Raw genomic sequence first — 25,688 nt, forward strand, 5'->3', positions numbered from 1 at the left:
CGCGATTTGATTTGTCGTGTGCATAGGTTTGCTCCACTTTAATATTTGGCCACTTCCGGCGGGACACCCGGAACCGGTTCTGCAATACTACCGGTTCAGATATGGTCTGAGACTATTTTCCTGCATACCGTTATTCAGGTTGTCGAAAAAGCCGCTATTTGATGTGTCGCATGCATGGATTTGGTTCACTTTTTTATTTGGCCACTTCCGGCGGGACACCCGGAACCAGTTCTGGAACACTACCGGTTAAGATATGGTCTGAGAGTATTTTCCTGCATACCGTTCATCAGGTTATGGAAAATGCCGCGTTTTTATGTGTCGCATGCATAGGGTTGTAGCATTTTCATATCTGGCCCCTTCCTGGGGTACCGGTCCGGAACACCTAAATGGCTATAACTCCGGAACGGCTGGACCGATCCGAACCATTTTCAATAGGAAGCAATGGGACCAGATTCCGCATCGAATGAACCGTCGGTCATTAAAATAGGTTGAGGTTTACTGCCAAAAAGTGATGTGAGTTTTTTATACACACACATACACACATACACACATACATACACACACACATACATACACACAGACATCACCTCAATTCGTCGAGCTGAGTTGATTGGTATATGTGACTCGACCCTCCGGGCCTTCTATCAAAAAGTAATTTTTGGAGTGAACATATAGCCTTTCCAGTACACTTAGTGTACGAGAAAGGCAAAAATGTGTTTGAATCCTCTTTGAGGAAAAATAGCTTAAATACTGATTTTTTTATGAGCAGGGAAGAAAATCAACACGATTGAAATATTCATCTAATGCCGTCTTCTTGAACAATATTCAACGGAAAACACTTCGCTATCCGTCGCCAATCAAGCTACGGACTTCAGCAGGATAAAGTACAATTCAGTAACACATTTTGAAAACGACGTATAATCAATACTACACCATTGATTATACGTCGTTTTCAAAATTTGTTACTGAATTAAGCAAAATTTCATCCATACCAACCCATACACATATATCTATGATAAAAATGATTACATTATATTTATTACGGACGCATAGACGGGCCCACATCAAAATCGAAGTAAGAGAGAAACAGAGAGAAAAGCGCAAGTCGATATGTAAACAAACACCAGTGGACAAGCGTGAGCATGCGCGAGCCGGTGAGGACGAAAATTATCGTTCTGTCAAACATAAGTCTGCTCTGGAGCAGAATTATTTTTGACAGTTCGAAAATCAAGGAAAAATAATTTTCGAACTGTCAAATTTAATTAAAATTATTTTTAATTTCCCAATTGAGACAGACCCTAAAATTCATTTTAGACCAGTGTTGTCATGACAAAATCAGAGCTGGTTACTCACTCAAGGTTTTCAAATTTCAGCGCCCCATACACTGGTATGCTCATAAGGAAATTATTTTAAAATTGAACCTTAGTTCCATTGTTTTCATAATCAGGACGATAATTCTTTAGAAGAAAATTTATTCGATTCCTTCAGAAATTCAGATTTCTGGTTTTTTGTTAGAGTTCCTCGAGAGGTTCCCTTATGATTTTCTTTATGTATGTTTTCAGGAATTCCTCCACAAAATTTTCAGAAGGCTAAACTTCTCTTGGGATTAATGGAAACTTTTTTTAGGGATTCTTTCAGAAATTTGCCGGGGAACGTTGAGGGATTCTTTCAAGGGCTTCTTCAGAATTCACTTCCGTATTTATTTCTTGGCGTTTCTCCATATTCTCCTTGATTCCCAAGAAATTTTTCTTATAATTACTGCACATTTTTTTAAATAGAATTTCTTTTGATTACTGCTTCAACAATTCTTCCTTTAGATCAAAATTTACTTCGGAAATTCCTCTAGGGAAATTCTTTTATGGCTTTATATCCACTAATACCTATCAGACATTTTGCAAGAAATTATTCCAAGAATTCCTCCAGAAGTATCTCCAGGAGCTTTCAGGGTTTGTTCCAAATCATCCTCCAGCAATCCCTTCAGAAGTTTTTAGAGTTTTTTTTTTTTTCAAGGACTCCTCCAGTAACTTTGTTTGCTATTTTTTCGCAGATTCTCTAAGATTTTTATTCGGAAACTTCCTTCAGAAACTTTATCAAGGAACGAGGTTGTTGAGAAATTTCTTCAGTATTGCTTCTGTAACTCCTTCATCGATTGTTTCTGTAAATGCATTAATGAAATTCAATTTCAATTTCAATATTTTTGTGTGTGTAATGAAATCTGTACAGAAATATCTAAAAGATTTCCAATGATAATCTCTAAAGGAATCCCAAGTCATATTTCTGCAGAAACCGCAGGAGGAATTTCAAAAAGAAACATTCTAGACATTTTTGCGGTAACCCCTGTTGAAATTTTCCAAAGGATTCTTGGAGGATCCCTTAGAAGAATTTCCAAAGAAGTTTCTGAAAATTCTCTGAAAATTATGATCATTAAAAACACCAGAGAAGGAGTCCTCCTCAGATCAAAACAAGAGAACAAAAAATCTTCACCACGCTCCCGCATCCAATGCCAGAGCGGCTTCTCTCGGTTTCTTTCACCTTCCTGCTTGCAGCTTGTGACACCAAAACGTGTGCGAATTTGTTTGCACAAAAAAGTGCGTTTGCTCAAAATTGAGGCACTTTGTGCACCGGGAGTTAACATAAATATGTTTATGCTCATAAAATCAATAATTAACAAGCGTACAAGTATTTATGTATGCAATTGTGTCATGCAATGCGAACGGAACGATCATACCGCGTAAAACGCCGGTGAAATTGTCGAACAACGTTGCGGGTGCCTCAAACATGATGCACAAAAATGTTTCTCTTTGCCCAAGGGATTCCTAAAAGAATTCAAGAAAGAACTGCTAAAGAAATTTATGGAAACTTTTTCTCAGAAACCCTACACACCTAAAATCGATTAAGGGTTTCAGCAAAATTTTGCTAAATTTTGCCGAGCTGAAGGTTTCAGCAAAAAATTTGCTGAAATTCAGCAAAATTTTGCTGATTTGTTCAGTAAACTCTACTGATCACCAGTAACGTTTTGCTGAAATTCAGCAAACTTCGCTAAAAGTTCAGCAAAAAAAATGCTGGAGTCATCAGCTCGGCAAAATTTAGCAAAATATTGCTGAAAGCGTTTAGTGTGTAGGTGGAATTTCTATAAGAATTACCTAACTAATAAATATTTTGAAAAAAAAATAAATCCGGGAGGAATCTCTTATCAAAATTCATTGAGCATTTTCTGTAAGAATTTCTGGAGGAATTCATAAACGTATGTTTAAAGAAATCTCTGAAAGAATGTCTGGAGAAACTCTGAAACTTATGTAAAGATTCCTAGACAAATTACATGAGAAAATGCGAAAGGAATTTATTTATGTAAACTTCCTAGGAATTGTATCTGAACAAATTTCTGAATTTCTTAAAGAAAGCAAGTGAACTTCCTCAAGGTATCTTTGGAAGAAATCCAGGAGGAATTTCTGGTGAAATACATGCAGGAATACCTGGAAGAGCCCATGAAGCAATCTTTTAATGAAGTTTTGCATAAACCTCTGGAAGAATATCTGCTATAATCACTGGAAACATTCCACAAAAAATATAGAATTTTTCGAAGCAATCGATGGAGGAATTCTTAAAAGAATCTCCGGATTACTTTGGAAATGGAATTGCTGGCGTTATTTCTGAATGGGGAACGTCTAGGAATTGTTAAGAGAGGGGGTTCACAAAAGTGTGATAATCCGTAAACAAATTTCAGAGGAGGTCCATTACAAAAGCTGCGGCATGGGGGGAGGAGGTTGAAAATAGACATCTTTTGCGTGACCTAATTTATATAATTTCTAAGGAATTCATGGAGACATTTTAGGAGGTTCTCTATGGAAATTCTTTGGATAATTTATGGAGGAACTTAATGCATTCCAAAAATATTTGAAGAAATATTTTTGGAGACAACACTGAAAGATTCTGAACTCTTGATTTTCTTAAACTAAATGCTGTTATCGTGCGGTGCCCTAATTTCACGATGGTCCAAATTTTGCTCTTTGATAAGATTTAGAGATCATAGAACTATTAAGGGCCCATATAGCCGAGGCGGTAAACGCACGGGTATTCAGCATGACCATGCTGAGGGTGACGGGTTCGATTTCCGGTCGGTTCAGGATCTTTTCGTAAAGGAAATTTCCTTGACTTCCTTGGGCATAGAGTATCTTCGTGCCTGCCACACGATATACACATGCAAAATGGTCATTGGCAGAGGAAACTCTCAGTTAATAACTGTAGAAGTGCTCATAGAACACTAAGCTGATAAGCAGGCTTTGGCCCAGTGAGGACGTTACGCCAAGAAGAGGAGGAGAGAGGAGAACTATTTGGATCTCCAGTTAGTCTAGTGGTTGAGGCTATGGATCGCCAATCCGGAGACGACGGGTTCATTTCCCGTTCCGGTCGGGAAACTTTTCTCGACTCCCTGGGCATAGTGTATCACCGCCCAAGCAACATTTTATATGTAGTCGAATAGAATAGAAAAGGTTCTTAAAATCATCACATAACTAAAATTAAAGGTATAAGGCTTTATAACAATTTTCAAAACCTCCTCAAGACTAATTGGGCATCAAATTATTACTTGGGTGGTTCAGATATGGCCTGAGAATCCAATTTGTATGATGTTATATGGGCCACACAAATCGGTTTGTACGTCAATTCGGTCGGAGAAAATAGCGACCAAAGCGTAGGCGATAAAAAGTCGAAAAAAAAATCGTAGGCGATCAAAGTCGATAAAGGCGTCAAGAAAGCTCCACTGAAAATACAGTGAGGTACAAACGGATCGACACAAGAGCACCATAGCGGACATCATTACACCATGACTCCGTATATTGAACGTTTTCAGAAATCTAACAAGAAAACGTGCATCTAATCCTTGAAAGAGGTTAAATAAATAATAACCGAAACCGTCGGGTTAAAATGCAATAACCGTTTTTGCAAACGTTTAGATACTACCAAGGCCGAAACACCCCCTCTGTCAGTATGGTGTTATAGTACCTTACTTCAGCGGCTGGCATTATTATAATGGTATATTTTATCTAATCCTTAAATTTATTTGTTCTCCGGGTTATCCCCGGATAACACTAGTTTACAGCATTTTTGAACTCGGTAAGCTGATGATCATTTTTGGTGTAGAATCATGCCCTGAGTTCGAAAACGCGAAAGAAAACAATTACAGTAGAGCGGAAATTTTTCGACTTTCCATACAAGGTTGATGGTTTGAAATCGAATTTTGTTCTATTTTCAAGCAAAGTAGCTCACTTCAAACATCTCATTCTCCGTAATAAATTATACGATTGATCTGTTTTTTTTTTATTGTAACTCGCCTACATATGATATGTCAAATAAACGTCGAGAAAGAATTTTTTAGTTGGTTTTCTCTTATTGAAAAAAAATCATTTCTTCAAAAAAATTTGGGAATTTTGATAAAATTTAAGAAGATCGTCCCTAAAATTCGCCAATATCTTGAATTTCACCAATCTGACGCAAAACCTGTATTCAGATGATCTAATGGTATTGTATTCAGCTTTTAATTTATGGAAAAAGATTTAAAATTGGTTGAACAAAACGCAATATATTTGAATTTTAGTAAATTACATATTTTGAAAAGTTGCAAAACTCGATATTAAGCTAAAACTCAAAATCTGTTCTACTTTAAAATTTTTAAAGGTCTGTTTCGAAATCAGCACTAAATGGGGCACGTTTGGTGTAGTACTAGATTTGTAGTAATGAGCTGAATTTTAGTATGGTGAGAAGGTCAATTCTCCGTTTCTGCAATGAAATGGTGCAAAAAGCGTGGGTATTATGATTCCTTGTCTAATTTGATACTGTTTGAGCAAAACTTTGGATAACAGTGTTGTTTATGTTGCAAGAAATAGAGAAAACAACAACACTGTTGTCCAAAGTTTTTCTCAAACAGCATGAAATTAGGCAAGGAATCATAATACCCACGCTTTGTGCACCATTTCATTGCAGAAACGGAGAATTGACCTTCTCACCATACTAAAATTCAGCTCATTACTACAAATCTAGTACTTCACCGATCTGTCCTATTGTGCTTCAAAAATTTTGGTCGTTGACAGAAGTTCACAACTTTCGTTTTATTTTGTAAACTTGTGAATCGAGACCGACCTGTAAGTAAAATTTATTTTTGATATCGAAAATCTCAAAAGTTAGTTCTTTCTGCTTGTTTTGGAAACCAATGAAAAATAAAAATTTGAGTTAAAACAGTTAGAATTATTTGACCATCCCAACTCATCAAATTTTGATACTGGAAGTCAGATTTCTACAGGAAAATATTTAAAAAAAAATGGAGGGTAAGATTCTTGGAAATTTGGAACTATATGAGATCCAGTATTGATCCATGATGAGTGTATTTTTTTAAAGCCCTGCAAATATCTAGATATTCGAAACATTATTTAAATGTAACAAACCATTTTCGATTTATATTTTTTGGGAGAAGAAAATTTGATTTTTTTTTTTTTTGTACGGAAAATTGCGTTCCATGCAAAAAAAAACTTTTGGTTCTAATTTTTCGCCAAAAAAGTAGCATGAATTCTCGATGAATTATGAAACAAAAGGAGTCTGACAAAATATGTATGGGTTTTTTACGGCCGTGCAAAAAAAACGCACAAATCGAGAATCGGTTGTATAATCACCGAAACAGGCTTTCTGCTTTTCCTTAATTAAATGTTGAAAAATAAAATAAAAAAATAAGTCAATTCCTAAATCCTTATTAAACAAATTATAACTTTCATCGATAATAATTTCAATTATGTCAACCCTATTTACCGAACCAGTGTCATTTATCGAATCAATAAAAGCAATCCCTTTTATTAGATTTCAATAATTGATAACACAGTCCCACTCATTAAAACCCGCGTGTGACGCAATGTCAACATGCAAACAAAGTACATTTGATTGCATAAGCTTGCGTATACATAAATGTACCCAGTTGAGCCAATTTTCCCTTTGATGAGGGCAGTTTGTATCGATTTGGTCATGTTTGACGCTAAGTACACCACGGCGACAACGCCGTGCAAAAAAAAATATCAAGGGTGAAAGGGTAAAGGTAATTATGTTTCCACCAGCCGGCAGCAGCCCCAAGCGCCTGTTTGTGATGTTAATTAATGTTGAAACAAACCACAACGGGGCTCCCGTTGGGCGTGTTTCACTTGGGTTTTGGCGACGAACAGTGTTTGCACTTTCATAATCGCGGTTGTGTTATGTTTCCTCGTGATGTTTTATGAATGATGCATTTTTGATCTGAAAAATTCCGATTTCATTAGGGGTGTGAAAATGTTGACTTTTGACTTTCGTTCAATTTGGATAAGCCGATGATACTCCGGTGTCAGCGGAGTGGTATCATATGAAAACATTTCGTTTATTAGCATGGTCACAGCCAGAGGCCTGTTTATTAATTTAATAATTCAGGAGGCTCGGAAGGATCGACCCTCCTTCATAACAATATCGTTAAAAGTTTAAACTGATATTAGTTTTGTCTTTATGACAATGCTATTACCCTGGACGCACTGTTGCTCCGATTTGGCAGGAGTTGAAACGAAGATTTTCCTCTCGATAAACCACACCGATCTGCACCAAGTCGTAAGAAAAGCCATCGTCATCATTGGCGCAATCAACGGAGACGGGCGGACCAGCTGAGGACCGAAAAATCAGAGCAGTTTTAATTAAACAATTTTAATTGGTTCTTCCTTCTGGTCGAATTCTCTGAGGGTGTGCGCGCAATGACAGTGCAACACTACGGAAAAAAGGATTCGCCGTAAAATGTTTAACTTTCATAATAAGTTTATAAGCTTCATAAAACTTAATTACCGATGGGTTGCAGATTTTCGGCTAATGGAATGATTCAATTTCTTGGTGCGAGAAAAAGTTGATGATAACTACTGTGGATGGCTTGGTGGTACGATTTCTTGGCACGGTGGCATTTCGTTGATTGGAAGGAAAGGGACCAGGACGAATAAGGAACAGAAAGCTGACTGCAATGGTGAGTCGTAAAAAAGGCATCATAACCCGTACACTGCAGTCTGCTGCGTAGACTAATGATGGTTGGTTATAAGGGCAGACTGAAATATGGTGGTATATTAATCACAAAATTTCGCTTTGCGGTTGTTGTGTTCTTGATTACTTGTCTGCAGTTTCATTATTATGCTATTTGGGATTTATACTTTTAATGCTGTACCTGGCGTGTATGTTTCTTCTTTACTTCACCTTGTTATTTGGAGTCACGGCAAATGGCTTATGCCCGACAAATTATAGTTTACGCTGAAAAAAATCTGAAACATCATTGATATATTTTTAATAATCCATAGAGCAATAAAGGGTGTCCACGATGAAATTGGCACACAGAAAATATTGTATAACTTTTGATTGCGTTCTCCAAAATAGCTATTTTTTACCATGAATAGTATATATGTATAGTACCATACAATTTTCATTAAAATCAGTTTAGTATTGGCGGGAGATATCGTTGAAACAATGAAATTGCCACTTGAGAACCTTGTGCAAACAATCATTTTGGAAAATATCACTTTATTGCCGTTTCAACTCTGGCGCCAAAAATACTGAACCGATTTCAATGAAAATTTTTATGTACGTAAAGTATGTATAGAGAAGTAATTTGTCAAAATTTCATTCAATTTGATCATACCGTTAAAAAGTTATAGCCATATATGTCGCATTATGTCACAACAAGCAGATGTGGTTTTTGGTATAGTGAAATTCAAACTGCTCTTACTTTAAAAAGTACTCAACAAAAATGGCTGAAATTTCACTGTTAACAGTTTAACACAACAATTTTACACTGTCAAAGTTTTAAAAAACTCGGGATAGTGTTACCAATTCTACAGCTAAATAGTGCACGCGGAACTAAAAATGGTCGAAAAGTACCTAAAATTTACCTTGAAGCGATTTTTACTAGAAAAAGTATTGAACCGATTTCGATCAAATTTTTACTACTTAATTGATACTATGTTAAGAATATCGTGTGAAATTTTCAAACGTTTTGATGAGGTAACAAAAAAGTTATAGCCTAAGCAATTTTTTGGAATGGGTGCCCAAATTTTCTAGAATCTCATTTTATGATATCGACAATATCTGAGCCAATACTCCACCGATTCTAATGAAAATTTTATGGTATTAGGTACACATAATATACTATTCATGGTCAAAAAATTAGCAATTTTGGCGAACGCAATCAAAAGTTATACAATATTTTCTGTGTGCCAATTTTATCGTGGACACCCTTTACCAGAAAATCATGAATCCATGATCGGACGATACTTTCTATTCAAAACATTAACGAAGGTGGAAATTTTATAACACAAAATGATCTATAACCAAAAGCTTGGGCTGTATGGTGAGTCGGCAAAGGTATGTGTAATGTGAATTTTTCAAAGATCCACGAAACGAAATGATGTGCACAATTTCTGATAGGTTAGAAATCTACTTCGTCATATGCGTTCAATAATCACAGATATTCCCACTCACCTTTTCCAATGCCTGTTACAATTAAATGAAAGCAAAAAGATATAGATTGTCAATAACCAGCCGAATAATGACGCTAAATTTCGCGTTTTAATTTCACTTCACTTACGAGTTGGGAGTTTTTTTTTTTAATTTTATGACGTATGACGTCATTTTATGGCGTATACTTATGGAGCACTTGTCTATTTTCTTTGGTACAATTTCAATTTTTTATGGTGCAATTTAATTTTTCTATGGAGCAATATTCAATTTTATATGGGTACAATTTTAATTATTTATGGAGCATTTGCATTTTTCTATGAAGCATTTGTATTTTATTATGGAGCATTTCAGAATTATTTATTGGTGCAAAATTTCACTTTTAATGAGAAAATTTTATGTTTTACCGGTACATTTTTTATAAAGTATGGAACGTTTTCAATTATTTATGGGTAACATTGCACATTTTCATGGAACATATGTTCATTCTTTATGGAGCGCTTTTCGATTTTCTATGAAGCATTTGCAGTCTCCAGTTAGCCTAGTGGTCTCCAGTTAGCCTAGTGGTTAAGGCTATGGATCGCCAATCCGGAGACGGCGGGTTCGATTCCCGTTCCGATCGGGAAAATTTTCTCGACACCCTGGGCATAGTGTATATTTGTCCTTGCCTCACAATATACAAATTCATGCAATGGCAGGCAAAGAAAGCCCTTCAATTAATAACTGTGGAAGTGCTCAAAGAACACTAAGTTGAAGCGAGGCAGGCCAAGTCCCAGTGGGGACGTAGAGCCAGAAAGAAGAAGAAGATGAAGCATTTGCAATTTGTTATGTTTGCAATAACCTTTTGCCTTTCCAAATTGTATTGAAATGCATTTGAAAACTTCGCGTTTCATCTTGCCCCGGTGTACATTATCTTTCCAACAAATGGAAAATTCGGAATATAAAACAGGACCTTTAATATCTGGAATCAAACTCAGCATTTATTGTAGCTCAATTGATTCAAATAATACTGGAATATTCGTAAAATTTCGTGTAATACCCAATATTTTAATAATTGAATTATTTTTTTTTTGCAATTTTGAGAGAATGTCATCCAAAATTTCTCAAGCATTTCTTTGAATATGCCTCTCTCCTAGTTCCTTTGACTAGGTCGCAGGACCCAGTTCCTTTGAATTTATTTGACAATTTATTTGGGAATTTTCTTCGCAATTTCTTTGGATTTTTTTGCCGTTTTGTTAGAAAAATTCATTTGGAAATTCCTCTGAAAATGCCTTTGGCAAATCCCTCAGTAACATTTCTAAAACAGACTTTGTGAATTTCTTTGGCATTCAATTCAGATCCAATTAGGAAATTCTAATTAAAATTTCTTCAAAAAATCTTTCAGAGCATCCTTAGAACATTTCATCGATACTTCCTTTAGGAACTGCTTCCTTCGGGAGTTAATTTGGTAATAATAACCCTTCGGAAGTTAGAGCGGGAGTTCTTTGATAATAATCATGTTCAAATATTGTTTTGACGTGTCACCTTTAGCGAGAACACACAATAATTGAAAGCAACATTTCGATGACAGCTTCAACGCTGAAATGCATATATTCATTATTTTCTATTATCACACATATTTCAGTTATTAACATACAATTTGGTGTTAATTTCACACTAACTAAAGGGACAGCCGCCCAACCATCACGATTACTTTATCACTTCTGATGTTTATAGTCATAATCAGTGTTGCCAGTTTTACGCTGAATCATCACCACAACATGTATGTTTCTGTTGTTCATTCAGAAAATTATTCATGAATGTCTTTCGAAATTCCATCAGCACTTTTTTAAGGAACCTTTGGATGATTCCTTAACGCTTAGCCCGCTCAGCACTAAAGTGCATAATTTCCAGACTACACCCAAAATGTGTAACCCTTACACATTCTCAAAATCAGCTCCTGCGTCCACAAAATCTTGGAATTCGCAAAAATATATACTGCAATATGTGGAGCGAATGGGGGTGGAAGCTCAGGTAAAATATTATCTCCTGGGCGCCCATTAAAAACACCACCCCCGGCGAAGACTGGCGCTTTAGCCTAGCTATTTAGCACTGTAGTTGGAGGAAATGCCAATGCAGAACCCGTAGCTTCCGGGAAGGTAAGCCCAGCTCCCTGGGTTTGTGGGTTGGTGTCAGGCCCTGCGAGCCAGCCGTAAAAAAGACTAGCACCGGAAAATCAACAAGAGAAGAATGCGAACCGATACCAATGGCGACGACCACAGCGACGAAAAGGGACTTGCGATTGGAAGCTCGGTACGTGGAACTGCAGATCTCTCAACTTCATCGGGAGCACCCGCATACTCGCCGATATACTGAAGGACCGCGGGTTCGGAATCGTAGCACTGCAGGAGGTGTGTTGGACAGGATCTATGGTGCGAACGTTTAGAGGTAATCATACCATCTACCAGAGTTGCGGCAACACACGTGAGCTGGGAACAGCTTTTATAGTGATGGGCGACATGCAGAGGCGCGTGATCGGTTGGTGGCCGATCGACGAAAGAATGTGCAGGTTGAGGATCAAGGGCCGATTCTTCAACATTAGCATAATAAACGTGCACAGCCCTCACTCCGGAAGCACTGATGATGACAAAGACGCATTTTACGCGCAGCTCGAACGCGAGTACGACCGCTGCCCAAACCACGACGTCAAGATCATCATAGGGGATCTAAAAGCTCAGGTAGGCCAGGAGGAGGAATTCAGACCGACGATTGGAAAGTTCAGCGCCCAAAAGCTGACGAACGAAAATGGCCTACGCCTCATCGATTTCGCCGCCTCCAAGAACATGGCCATTCGTAGCACCTTCTTCCAGCACAGCCTCCCGTATCGTTACACCTGGAGATCACCACAACAAACGGAATCGCAAATCGACCACGTTCTGATTGATGGACGGCACTTCTCCGACATTATCGACGTCAGGACCTATCGTGGCGCTAATATCGACTCCGATCACTACCTGGTGATGGTTGAACTGCGCCCAAAACTCTCCGTTATTAACAATGTACATTACCGGCGGCCGCCCCGATGCGATCTAGAGCAACTGAAGCAACCGGATGTCGCCACCGCATACGCGCAAAATCTCGAGGCAGCGTTGCCGGACGAGGGTGTGCTCGATGTGGCCCCTCTTCGGCGGTGTGCAGGAGGACGGTGTGTGGCGGAGAAGGATGAACCACGAGCTCGCTGCACTTTACGGCGAACACAGTATCCAGAAAGTGGCCAAAGCTGGAAGGATACGGTGGGCAGGGCATGTTGCAAGAATGCCGGACAACAACCCTGCAAAGTTGGTGTTTGCTAACCATCCGGTTGGTACAAGAAGGCGTGGAGCGCAGAGAGCACGATGGGCGGACCAGGTGGAGCGTGATCTGGCGAGTGTTGGGCGTGACCGAGGATGGAGAGCTGCAGCTGTAAATCGAGTATTATGGCGGCAAACTGTTGATTCAGTATTATCATGAATTTGATGTGAACTAAATAAATGAAATGAAATGAAAATGAATGTGGAGCGAATCTGGTGTGATTACTAAAACTCGTGACTATCACGCCGAGGACCTGGGATCGAATCCCACTCCCGAAATACTCTCTAAACGTGAGTTCTTCCTTCGGGAAGTAAAGCGTGGGTCCCGAGATGAACTAGCCTAGTGCTAAAAATCTCTATAATACAGAAAAAGTACACGGCAATCTAGCTAGGTTTACTAGTGACTTTGGTAAACAAAAACATATCGACATTTCGCTTCTAGAAGAGTGTACGAGCTGTTTTTGTGAATATGTAACTGTTTAACAATTTTGGTGTGGTCTGGAGATTATGCACTTATGAGCAGATCTTACACAATTTGGATGCTAAGCGGTTTTAGCATGTTAGAAAACTCCTTGCATAAAGAATCCACTAAGTTCTCTTGTAAATTATTTCTGCGATTCTTATGAATATTTTGGATATTTTCTCCGCGAAGTCGTCAATGCTTTTGAAAATTCTTGCAACAGTCTATTTTTGAATTTCTTCGGCAATTTCTGTGTTACTTGCTTTACAATTCTTATTAAAAATTTCATCATCAATTACTTTGAAATTTTCTCTGGCAAATAATCTTTGAGCCTTTTTTCGGGAATTTCTTAAAAAAAATTCAGCAGTTTCATAACTCCAATCCAACGACTACTGCATTGGGAATAGCTTTAGAAATACAGGAGCAATTTATTTGAAGGTTGCTTCGGAAATTTCTTAACTCATTTCTTTGAGAGACCCTTCTCATTTATTGAGAAAATGCTCAAACATTTTTATTGGGAATTCCTTCCAAAGTTGCAAAGTTGGAGGTCCAATTGACTTGATTTTTGAAATACGGTAAGATACCCACAATATCTAGCCATGTACAAAAATTCATATCAATTGGTTTGAAATTGACTGAGTTATAGCAGCAACTGCCCAAAATAGGTGCTCCTGCCCAAATGGTCCCAGACCCCATTTAACTTCTAAAGAAAAGCAAAGCAAACATAACCGTGCGCATCGTAGTTGCTACTCATTGGAAGTATTATCGTTTACCTTTTTAAAAACGTATACTGTGAAACATCATTCAAACAAAATTTATCTTCGACTGTTAAAATATGTTATATTAACGTCGCAAGTACGTTGATGATACAAATATTTCCATGCGTCCTCAAATGAGATATTTCCTGATTCATCACCATCACTTCATCATTACAAGGGAATATGAACCTAGTGGCACTTTATATCCATGTTCAGCTCCAACATTGGCTGATAATAATTTGCGGTAAAACACATTCTGATGCTGCGATAATAAAATTAAGCATACGTTGTCACGCCCGTAGAAGAGCTTGATAGCCTGGAAAGTCGAGTATTTTGACATCAATATTGTGGCGTGAATCCGATGACCGAAAATTTACCAAAGAAAACAACTCGATGCCAGGCGTTTGACTAAACTCAGGTACTTACCTGTAGCATACTTTCCTCGTATATTTTCCTGGATAATTATTTACACTCACAAACTCAAACTAAAAGGTAAAAATGATCTAAAAACTGAATCTTCAGTATTGACAGCAGATCGGTTTGTTTTGATTTTGCTATAGCTACCTTGCTTTACAATCTTGTTCTATTATTGTTGAAACAAAGTATACAGCACCACGAAAAAACAACTCTCAGCTGCGCATTACAACTTTTTTTGCTGGTTATTCAAAATACATCAAAATGATGTTATTTCAAGGTATTTTAATGACAAACGAAATAATACAGTGGTTTTCAACCTTTTTCAGTCCGTGCACCCTTTTCGGATGTTCTCGAACCTCATTCCCCCCTTCATCGAACATTTTCAAAACAATAAGCTGTATGATGATAAAATTAAAAAAAAAATGGTCTTGAATTAGTCACCGACAAGCAAAAAACTAGTTTTTGACTTCAAGATAAATACGAAACTTGCACATGTACGTACATATTCAGCCAGTAATTTGATACTTAGAGTTGGCGTTAATAACGCACATCTCTGTTATCTTTGATTCCATTCTATTCCGATGCTTTGTCTTTATCTGCAGCATCGTTGAAAATTCCGATTCTGTGAGATATAGGGTCACGAATGGCAATAAAACTCGCATGGTTATTTGCGAAATGTTGAGGAATCTAGAACTCGCATTAGGACTTGTCCGAAGAAGTCTTTCGCGATTGAATTACTTCGTAGTTCGATAAGCACATTCTGAAATTGCTCTGGAACATTCTCCTTTGAAAAGGAATTCAATGATTGGCACAAAATTTTGAATTCAAAGCGAAGGGTTTACTAAAACTAACTACATTAATTTTTTGATCCAAAGCCATTTTCAAAGATTTCGGCATCGTCTTGGTCCTTGACAATAAATAACGATACACTGACAAATTTAAATGTTGAAAATTGTTTCTTTGGTCTTTAGTTAAAACCATAAGATATCTTGGGCTACCAATTCCCCCCTTAAGAAGACGAAATTCCCCCCTAGGGGGGAATTCCCCCCGGTTGAAAACCACTGAAATAATATGTTACTAAGATGTTCAAAAGGTGTAGTTTAAACGTATTGCAGTCATATCTTTCTTTATTAGGCTATCAATTATCAATTTAAGTCTAAAATTACAGTGACTGCTAAAAAAACATACATTTTCATCATATTAACAGAAAAATATGTCGCAAATTTCTTGTTATATTGTGGGAGATGAAATTTGGAAATTATTTTTATATTCTATATTAAAAAATATTATACAGTCAATGTGAAATTTCTATACTAAATGATATTTTTGGAAATATTTTCATGTTCAACATATTTTGACGGCACTGTATTAGAATGTCGCCATGTTGCCTTCACGTAAACTTGGTTGAAAAGTATTCAAAATGTAAAAAATAAGCTGAATATTCGAGATACAGTAGACGTTCGCTCGGTGCAAACGGTTTAACTGCAATACTTTTTAACTGCAAGTCCGCTAAGTGCAACAATTTTGCAGTTATCGCACCGCTATCTGTCCTAAACAAAACGTCAACAGAGTTGCGATGTTTTTCAGATGCACTTCAGCTGCATTGCGATGTTTTTAGTGCATTCGGGCTGCGTCCAACAGCAATTGACAACTGTTTGACGGATGTCAGTCGTTGCAGTTAACGAAATTCATTCGGTAACTGAAACGTAAACATGTTGCACTTATCGAACGTCTACTGTATTAATCATTTGATTAAAAGCGCATGAATTTATGGCCACTGAAGACTATTACTTCACCATAAATCTGGTCTCGTACATAAGATTTGATTACGGTACTGGGTGATGACAATATTTTATTTGATAGCTTCAGAATTTCGCAAAGGTGGAGCTGAAAGTAAAATTGTATATTTTTTGGGCTGTCAGATATTTTGAATAGTTTGCAATGGGTAATAATGTACTTCCTGCTAACATGATCACAAAGTAAAGGTATTGGCGATGTTATAAGATACTTCTGAAATACACTAAAACCTCTTTTTATGCATGTTTTTTTTATGCACTTTTAATTTATGCACCTTTTTTTATGCCCTGCATAAAAAGAGGGAGAGCTACTCAGAACCAATATTGTGCATAGAATATTTAATAATGACAGGAACTATTGCAACGGCGACCGGGGGGTGTTTACAGATGAGAGCAAAGGAAGGTTACAGGTTCGTTTTTGGGTGTTTCCGAAGGTCTCATGTGCGTTACATGGTCTCCGAGTGGGTCTTAAGGGGATTTCGGAGTCATTTCAGGAGTCTCAGAGCATTTTAGGCTGGTTTCAAAGCCGTTATGGAGGCGTTTTTAGGGGTTTTGGTTTAGGAGGACATTTCAAGATGTTCCAGATCATTTTCGGCGTGATTCAGAGGCGTTACGGAAGCGTTACGGAGGAGTTTTCAGGGTGTTCGGAGCTTCTCAGGTGCGTTACATGGGGTCCGAGGGGGTTTAAGGGGGATTTCGGAGGCATTTCAAAATGTTTCAGAGCATTTTCGGCGTGATTCAGAGGCGTTACGGAAGCGTTACGGAGGAGTTTTCGGGGTGTTCGGAGCCTCTCAGGTGCGTTACATGGGGTCCGAGGGGTTTTAAGGGGGATTTTGGAGGCATTTCAAAATGTTTCAGAGCATTTTCGGCGTCATTCAGAGGCGTTACGGAGGAGTTTTCGGGGTGTTTGGAGCCTCTCAGGTGCGTTACATGGGGTCCGAGGGGGTTTAAGGGGGATTTCGGAGGCATTTCAAAATGTTTAAGAGCATTTTCGGCGTGATTCAGAAGCGTTACGGAAGCGTTACGGAGGAGTTTTCAGGGTGTTCGGAGCCTCTCAGGTGCGTTACATGGGGTCCGAGGGGGTTTAAGGTGGATTTCGGAGGCATTTCAAAATGTTTCAGAGCATTTTCGGCGTGATTCAGAGGCGTTACGGAAGCGTTACGGAGGAGTTTTCGGGGTGTTCGGAGCCTCTCAGGTGCGTTACATGGGGTCCGAGGGGGTTTAAGGGGGATTTTGTAGGCATTTCAAGACGTTTCAGAGCATTTTCGGCGGGATGCAGAGGCGTTACTTAGGCGTTACGGAGGAGTTTTCGGGGTGTTCGGAGCCTCTCAGGTGCGTTACATGAGGTCCGAGGGGGCTTAAGGGGGATTTTGGAGGCATTTCAAGACGTTTCAGAGCATTTTCGGGGGATGCAGAGGCGTTACTTAAGCGTTACGAGGAGTTTTCGTAGGGTTCGGAGCCTCTCATGTGCGTTACATGGGGTCCGAGGGGGTTTTAGGGGGATTTCGGAGGTATTTCAAGACGTTTCAGAGCATTTTCGGTGGGATGCAGAGGCGTTACTTAAGCGTTACGAGGAGTTTTCGTAGGGTTCGGAGCCTCTCATGTGCGTTACATGGGGTCCGAGGGGGTTTAAGGGGGATTTTGGAGGCATTTCAAGACGTTTCAGAGCATTTTCGGCGCGATGCAGAGGCGTTACTTAAGCGTTACGAGGAGTTTTCGTGGGGTTCGGAGCCTCTCAGGTGCGTTACATGGGGTCCGAGGGGGTTTAAGGGGGATTTTGGAGGCATTTCAAGACGTTTCAGAGCATTTTCGGCGCGATGCAGAGGCGTTACTTAAGCGTTACGAGGAGTTTTCGTGGGGTTCGGAGCCTCTCAGGTGCGTTACATGGGGTCCGAGGGGGTTTAAGGGGGATTTTGGAGGCATTTCAAGACGTTTCAGAGCATTTTCGGGGGATTCAGAGGCGTTACGGTAGCGTTACGGAGAAGTTCTATGGGGTTTCGAAGCCTCTCAGGTGCGTTACATGGGGTCGCCGGGGGGTTCAAGGGGGATTTTTGAGGCATTTCAGGAAATTTTAGAACAGGCTCCGAAATACCTTAAATCGCCCCTCAAACCCCATGCAACGCCCTTTAAAGTCTCCTGAGATCCCTTGAATTGCCCCTAAAGCCCCTTGGAACGCCCCTGAAACCCACTTAATACTATTGAAATACCCCAGAATTCTCCGTAATCCCATGAAAACACCAAAAAATCTTGACAGAACACCCTTGTAAGGCTCCTCAAACCCCCCGAAACAACCCCTTAAAACGCCCCTGAAGCCCCTTGGAACCCCCTTTTAGGGCTCTCTGGGAACATTCTGAAAACCCCCTTAGCCCCACCTCATCTGCCCAAGAGCAAGATCTGTTCTCGCAAACTAGATTTTCTAATTGAAGCCCAAACTTAATTTATGCATAAATTTCCCTCTTTTTATGCACATTTTTAATTTATGCACATTTTTAATTTATGCAGTCCCAGCCATGTGCATAAAAAGAGGTTCCAGTGTACATAAAGCATGTTCTAACGATGTATTGAAAAACATCTTATAAAACATCAAAGATGTTGTATAATCCGCCATTTTTTGCGCTTTTTCGGTTATATAAGTGTTCAAATTTCAGTTTTTTTTGTATTCGTGACCTAACATGGGGATTTGTATGAAGCGTGTAATTTATACATTTATATAACAAAATGTGTTACTTGGGTATTAGGATGTATGTACTTGTAAAAAATAATCCATACCGATTTAGAAGGACAAGGGGTTATATAACGCACAATGGTCAAACACCCACCAATAGCTTCGGCAATTTTTCCTGAAGTTCCAATTCCTTCCTGAGCATTTCAGGAATTTCGTTAAATTTCTTTAGAATTTTTTTGTAAAAGTTCTTCAGAAGTTTCTCCAACAATTCTTCCGAGAATCGTTTCGAAAATTTATTTAGAAACTTGCAGTGTATTAAAAAATCTCCGCGGTGCCCTAATGGATTTTTTCAAGTAATAACTTTTTGATAAATTTTTCAGCATTTTCTTTAGGAATTTTGAGACACATTTTTCTTAAGAAATTCTCAGGCATTTTCCTGAGAATTTCTTCTTAAATTTCATCAAAAATTCTTTCAGCAGCTCCTTGGGCGATTCTTTTGGTAAACTCTTCAAGAGTTTCCCTGAAAATTTGATCGGCGATCCTCTTGAAAATTTCTCAGGTGTTATTTCCAACGAAGTCAGGAATTTTTTTCTTAGAAATTAGGAATCCTTCTTTCTCCAACAGTTCATCCGTAAATTCGTTAAATAAAATCTCAAGGTTTTGCCGGAGAAGTTGGCAAAGGAGTTTTAGAAGGAATTCTCTAAATATTGCCAGAAAATTCTCTTAAAAAGTCGAAGGGGTTTCTTAGCAATTTTCAAAAAAAAAATAAATAAATGCCGAAAGAAATTCTAAAAAATTTAAGAAAGCCAAAAGTTTTTAAATAAAATCCTAAAGAAATTATTGAGTTTCCGATCAAACTTCTATTTCCCTTTAACGCATGTATTTCTTAAAATATTGTTAAAAAAATTCCTACGAAATTTTTTCGAGGAAGTTCTTTAAAAAAATTCTTTTGATGTTCTACATGAAATTTCTAATAAAAGTATCTCAAGTATTTTCTTTTATTTTCAAATATATCTCTGATTACATGAATTTTACCGGAAATTCCTGAGGTTTCTTCATGAAGTCCCCCGAGGTTCTTCGTCTTCTTCTTTATGGCTCGACATTCACGTTGGAATTAGGCCTGACTCTCTACAACATAGTGTTGTTTGAGCACTTCCACAGTTATTAATTGAAGGGTTTTCTTTACGTGCCATTGCATGAATTTGTATATTGTGAGGCAAGTACATAGATACACTATGTCCAGGGAGTCGAGAAAATTGACTCGACCGGAACGGGAATCGAACCCGCCGTCTCCAGATTGGTGATCCATAGTCTTAATCACTAGGCTATCTGGAGACCATACCACACCACTTCACACTTATCACTCCTCACATCATCACGTTCCTCACACTTCTCTTTTCACTGCCCATTCCTTACAGTTCACTTCTCATTTTTCACTGTTTACTCCTCTCTGCTCATATCTTACTTATTCACAATCATTGCTTAGACATTCCTGCTCAATACTCACTTCTTACTTCCCACTCCTCTCATCTCACTTCTCACTTTCACTCACTCCCCACCAGTCACTCTTCACTTCTCGCTCATCATTTTGTACTCAGTCTTCATTTCTCACTCTTCACTCCTTCTTTTGCTTTTCCTTACAGTTCACTTCTCACTCTTTACTGCTCACACCTCACTCTTAACTGCTCATTGCTTCACGATTCTCACTGCTTCAGGCAACAGGTATCAGAAGGCCGGCTCCAAAGGAACGTTATCCTCCATTCGGGACATGTGCGCCATCGCCATACATACAAGCCTATTTCATCATTTACCTGAAGGAGAATGGGACAAGGGATGGGAATTAGGAAAGGGAAAGGTGATGAAATAGGAAGGGGTGCCCTAGAAAAGGGAATGAACGCATGAGCGCAACGAGAGCTAATAGCCCATACCACAACGGGGTTAATCAGTGCCCTGAAAAGGACACTGTAAAACGCATAAGCGTAAAAAGAGCCTATACCTCTTTGGAGGTAGCTTGTGACGTAATGCGACTTTTAATATGACATTGAAAGGCACGTCATCGAAAGCATCCTCAATATTCAAGAAATCACCCAAGCACAAACTACGTTTGAACGAGTGCTTTCTTGAAAACGTATACACCGTTGTGAAAAAGAGTCACTGTGGACATCCCTAATTGGGAGGCATGTGACTTCACATGAACAGGCATGTTAGCCAGACGAACATCACAGATGTGAAGAATTTCATAAATAACGAGGTAACCAAATAAATCTGGAACTCATTCTTTCTTTATACAACGCACGCACCCTTTCGGGATAAACCTATCATTTCACGCCATGAAAATACCCAATAGAAAACTACAAGAGTTCTAAACATGTTTGAAAAACTATAATCCCTCTGAAGAAAAATAGGACAATGCCACATTTGCTTCTGGAGATTTGAAGTAAGCAGAGCGTTTAATGCTCACTATATCGTTTCTATAGCTACAATCCTCGGGGTAGAAGCTGAAGATTCGTAGCTATACAAAAAACTGGTTTATCCGAAGATATGTTGCTCTTGAACAGGCCAGAGTTCCATTCAGGAATACCTCTTGCGGTCCGCACAGACCGCAGAGGACAAGCTTCTTTCAAAGCCATAGCTATGGTATACCACAATGAAGGGCGTTGTAGTAACAAAACCACAATGAAACTCTCTTGGAGTAGCAATGGAAGCGAGTTATCTATAAAATGTGGTCGCAACCAATTATTACAGGTTCCCTAGTTTGTTGAGCAGGGACGCCTGAATACGCAAAGTTGCGAAGAAACACTCAAAAGTGCAAAGAAGGTCAAATGGAGACTCCTCATCTGACACATGCCAATCAGTCAACTTATGGCAAAATCTGCTTATACAGAGTTGGGTTAGGTGAAATTCTTTGTTAAGTTATCCATGAACTGCACTACATAAGTATTCCGTCAAAATGAAGCATCTCAAATTAATGTTTGAGCTACTTCAGATGATATAATCATCGTAGCAATACTGCCAAGTATCAGCGAAAAGATGCTGAAAACAAGAACTTGCTTGAAGGCATCCATAAGGAAAGGTTGAAACATACTTTTAACGTTATTCTAAAATATAGCATGCTCGAGGCTCGACACTTCATCTATAATGAAAAAAAGCAAAACTGGTCTCACAAGGTAACCTATACAGAAGTTACCCTACGAAAATGAACTTTTTGAAGTAGAGCCTCTTGGGCTACACACGCTTTTTGCGCTGAAAATTGATCTGAGGTTTCCTAGCCGTAGCCACTACCCAAGCTAGACAGGATTACACTCTTCACAATCACCAGAGATGCCAGATACACAGATTTGTCTGTATTATACAGATTTTTGACCTTCTATACAGACCAGATAAAGAGTACAGAAATATACAGATTTTTGAAATGTGATACAAATTTCTCCCGAAAGCATAACATTTTAAGTTATTTTCAATAAAATTAATGAAAACTTTATAAATTGCTGCTTAAACTTCGAATAGTTTATGAAAATTTGTACATTTTACACACGTTTTTGAAAAATAAATACCAGTAAACATCAAAAACCGTCAAAAAATAATACATTTTTGATAGTTTCTGTTGAAATCTAGGACTCCCGGTGGCTGCTAGACTCTCAAATAAGGCGATACGGAGAAATCTGTATTGCTACAGAGAAATCTGTATTGATACAGATTTTCGATAAAATAATCTGGCATCTCTGACAATCACAGCACAAAAAAGAAACATCAACGACGAACCAAATCGGTGTCAATTGAAAAACTCCAATGGCGAAAACGCATTACGCGAACCCATATAGGTACTTATGTAAGCTAATTAACAACATTTGAATAACCCCGCCCTTATTTAGCCTCAAATTTGAGACTTAAGAAGAGCAACTGATTATCTCGGAGAAACGCAAGGTCCACTGCATCATTGCTCCGGTTAGCGCAGTATGAGCGTAATACTGTGGAGGACGCCCTTATTCTCCACAGGCTCCGTTTGTGGTTAGGTTTTTATTAGACCCCCCCCTAACCATTCATTCCTTAGCACGGTAAGCATAAAGCCGCATAACACCATGAATTAGGGGTCACCTGTTTAGTGAACTCTTACCACTGACTGGATCAGGCGATCCGTAGTGTTATTCTTAGCCAATTAAGACAACCGCTACTGAAACTACCCAAGTAACAATTATACTTTTGTGGCAATCCTGAAGTAATTTCTAAGATAGAATCATAAAACTTAGCAATAAAGCTCTTTGTTCTGCAAATCTGAAATAAAATAAGTATAAAACATCCATAAGACTAATCTGGCCCACTCTTCAGGAGATCTTCAAAGCTGCTTTTGAAGACTGCTTTGAAACTAGTTGTATTTATGTACATGCGCTGATGATTGATTATAAGAACTCCATGAAACTTTAACAAGAATATCTTGAGGCATATTGATCTTTTAGCTGTCTTTCTCAAAAGTGTCAACAGTGCATAATAAATGAAATCTTTTACCTAAGCATTACGCAGATGCAAACAAGTTTTGTTTCATGGATGAAATATTAATTGAACTGCGAATTAATTTTCATCAAATTGAAATGGCTAAAACATTTAAATTGCCTGACAGATCATTGATGACAGGGAATCGAAATTTTCCGTGCCATACCCACTTTTTCGTTGATATGCCACCCAAAACATACGAAAATTACAAAGCGCCTCAAAAATAATATCAATCATTAATATACGAAGACATAAATTTCCTTTAAAAACAAAAGGCTACGCCACTTTTTCAATTCTTTCTAAGCATGGCTGCCGTTCCAAGCGAACAAAACTCATGCAGCCGCCATCAATTGTTATTACCTTTAATCCTAACCCCCTCAAAACAATGATGGAACCAAGTCACCTTGCATGAACGCTACAGCCTTTATTGAAGATTGTGTTTACTAGTTATGATCTTAAGGCAGATTTGTTCGTCTTAAATGAAACTTATTCGTTTTATACAAGAGTAACAGTCTTTGACAATTGTTTGTTTACGTTTTCGATGCTAGAAAGTTGTCTCTGTATATTTCGCGGTGTTTCGCGTCGAGATGTGCCAATTCTATTTTGTTTCCCTGTATTATTGCTATTAATAATGAAGTGCAACTTACTACAATTACACTATTTGGCATGAGCTTGAGTAGAGCCACAGTAAGTACCCATTTCATTTTCGATTCGCATAGCTATGGTCTGTGTGAGAAACTGGTTGAAGGCAGGACGACAGCAGCCAGCTACTCGCATTTTTGATTGGCCGTAAAATCATTATTTCGTTGACATGATTACTTTTTAGCACGAGAATGGCTAAATTATCAGTGAGCAAACATGTTTATGTGTTTATATTTGCATGAGAAAGCGGGTTTTTAACCAATTTGTTACATTCATTATTTGGATTGAAAAATAGTTCGTTGTCTTATCATTATTTCGCATAGTTCTTGTTCCAGAGTAATGGCTCTAGCTCAAGAATAGAAGGCTTCAAGAAGTTTTTAAAGGAGGATTAGCCAGATGAAATGCATTTGAATAAACGAAGCATAAACTTTTAATAAAATATGTTGATGTTATGTGTTGAAAATAACTTCAAATGCGCCTTAAAACTTATTATAAGATTTAATGCTCTTGTAAATTCAGTTGTTTTATGCGCGAATTTCAAAATTAACTTGAAGACAACTTAGAAACCGCAAACGAACGAAGATTGTTTCCTCTTGATAAAAACAACTATAAATGTTCCATGAATTGGTCATGCTGTGATAAAGCTCCCATAAAAATAATCAAATCTAAAAGGAATTGAAATTGTTACTTGGGTACACAGCTATTTAGGCTGATCGGGAAAAGAAGTTAACATTGATGGATAACTTCCAAACAGCTGACAGTTCACTTCTCACTCTTTACTGCTCACACCTCACTTTTAACTGCTCATTGCTTCACGGTCCTTACTGCTTACTTTTGACTTCTCACTACTCTGTTTACTTTTCACTCCTCACATTTCATCGCGCATTCCTCTCTACTCACTTCTCACTTTTCATTGCTCACTGCTCATCTTGAAGTGCTCTCATCTCACTCTTCACTGTCTAATAATTGGTAATCATTGCTCGCTTCTACTTCTCACTGTTCTCTTACCGGCCCTCACTGCCTCACACTTCTTACTGCTTCAGAGCCCGCACTTCACACTCTTCATTATTCACTTCTCACCCCTCACTAAACATGACTCACTATACTCTTATCATGCCAAACTCCTCACTTTTCACTCGGCACTGCTTAATTGTTACTTCTCACTGCCACACACTCTGCACTATTTACAGGCTGCTCCTCACAGTTTACTCAAACTTCTCATTGAACATTCCACATTGCTCACTTCTCACTTTTAATCAAATGTGGTACAGCTTTTCATGCGTATAAAATGAACATAGAATAACTATAGAGAAAAAAAAATGAATATGGGCCAGCGTATGATGGAAAAACTGAACAAGAGACAAATTTTCTTGATGTTGTTGGAGTTTCCGAACAAAGAATACTAACTGAAAAATGTTTTTGAAAGCATACATGAAAATAGACCTTTAGAAGATAAGATGTCAAAATCTTCAAAAAGTAACATGGGACAACTACGCTGCACACGGCTTTAAAGTTTTCTACTTTATCCATGATAAGACCCTTTGAAGAGTGTTTGTGTCAGCCGCTGTCGCCGAAAATCAAACTCATGCCCATCGGCTTATGAAATAAACGTGTGATCAACTGCGCCACTGGCTTCGTCAATTCTAA

At 38.3% G+C, this 25,688-nt stretch overlaps 1 long non-coding RNA gene across 1 annotated transcript in view; it reads left to right on the forward strand.

Moving 5' to 3' along the window:
- Positions 1-219: 219 nt before the first annotated feature.
- The window catches only part of LOC134287712 (uncharacterized), a 582,424-nt gene continuing 556,955 nt past the window's right edge, over positions 220-25,688 (forward strand). Inside the window, exon 1 of the long non-coding RNA XR_009997471.1 lies at positions 220-713. This is a non-coding gene — a long non-coding RNA (uncharacterized LOC134287712). The remainder of the gene's footprint in view (positions 714-25,688) is intronic.

The sequence above is a fragment of the Aedes albopictus genome, chromosome 2 (genome assembly GCF_035046485.1).
Source record: "Aedes albopictus strain Foshan chromosome 2, AalbF5, whole genome shotgun sequence".
Classification (NCBI taxonomy): Eukaryota; Metazoa; Arthropoda; class Insecta; order Diptera; family Culicidae; genus Aedes; species Aedes albopictus.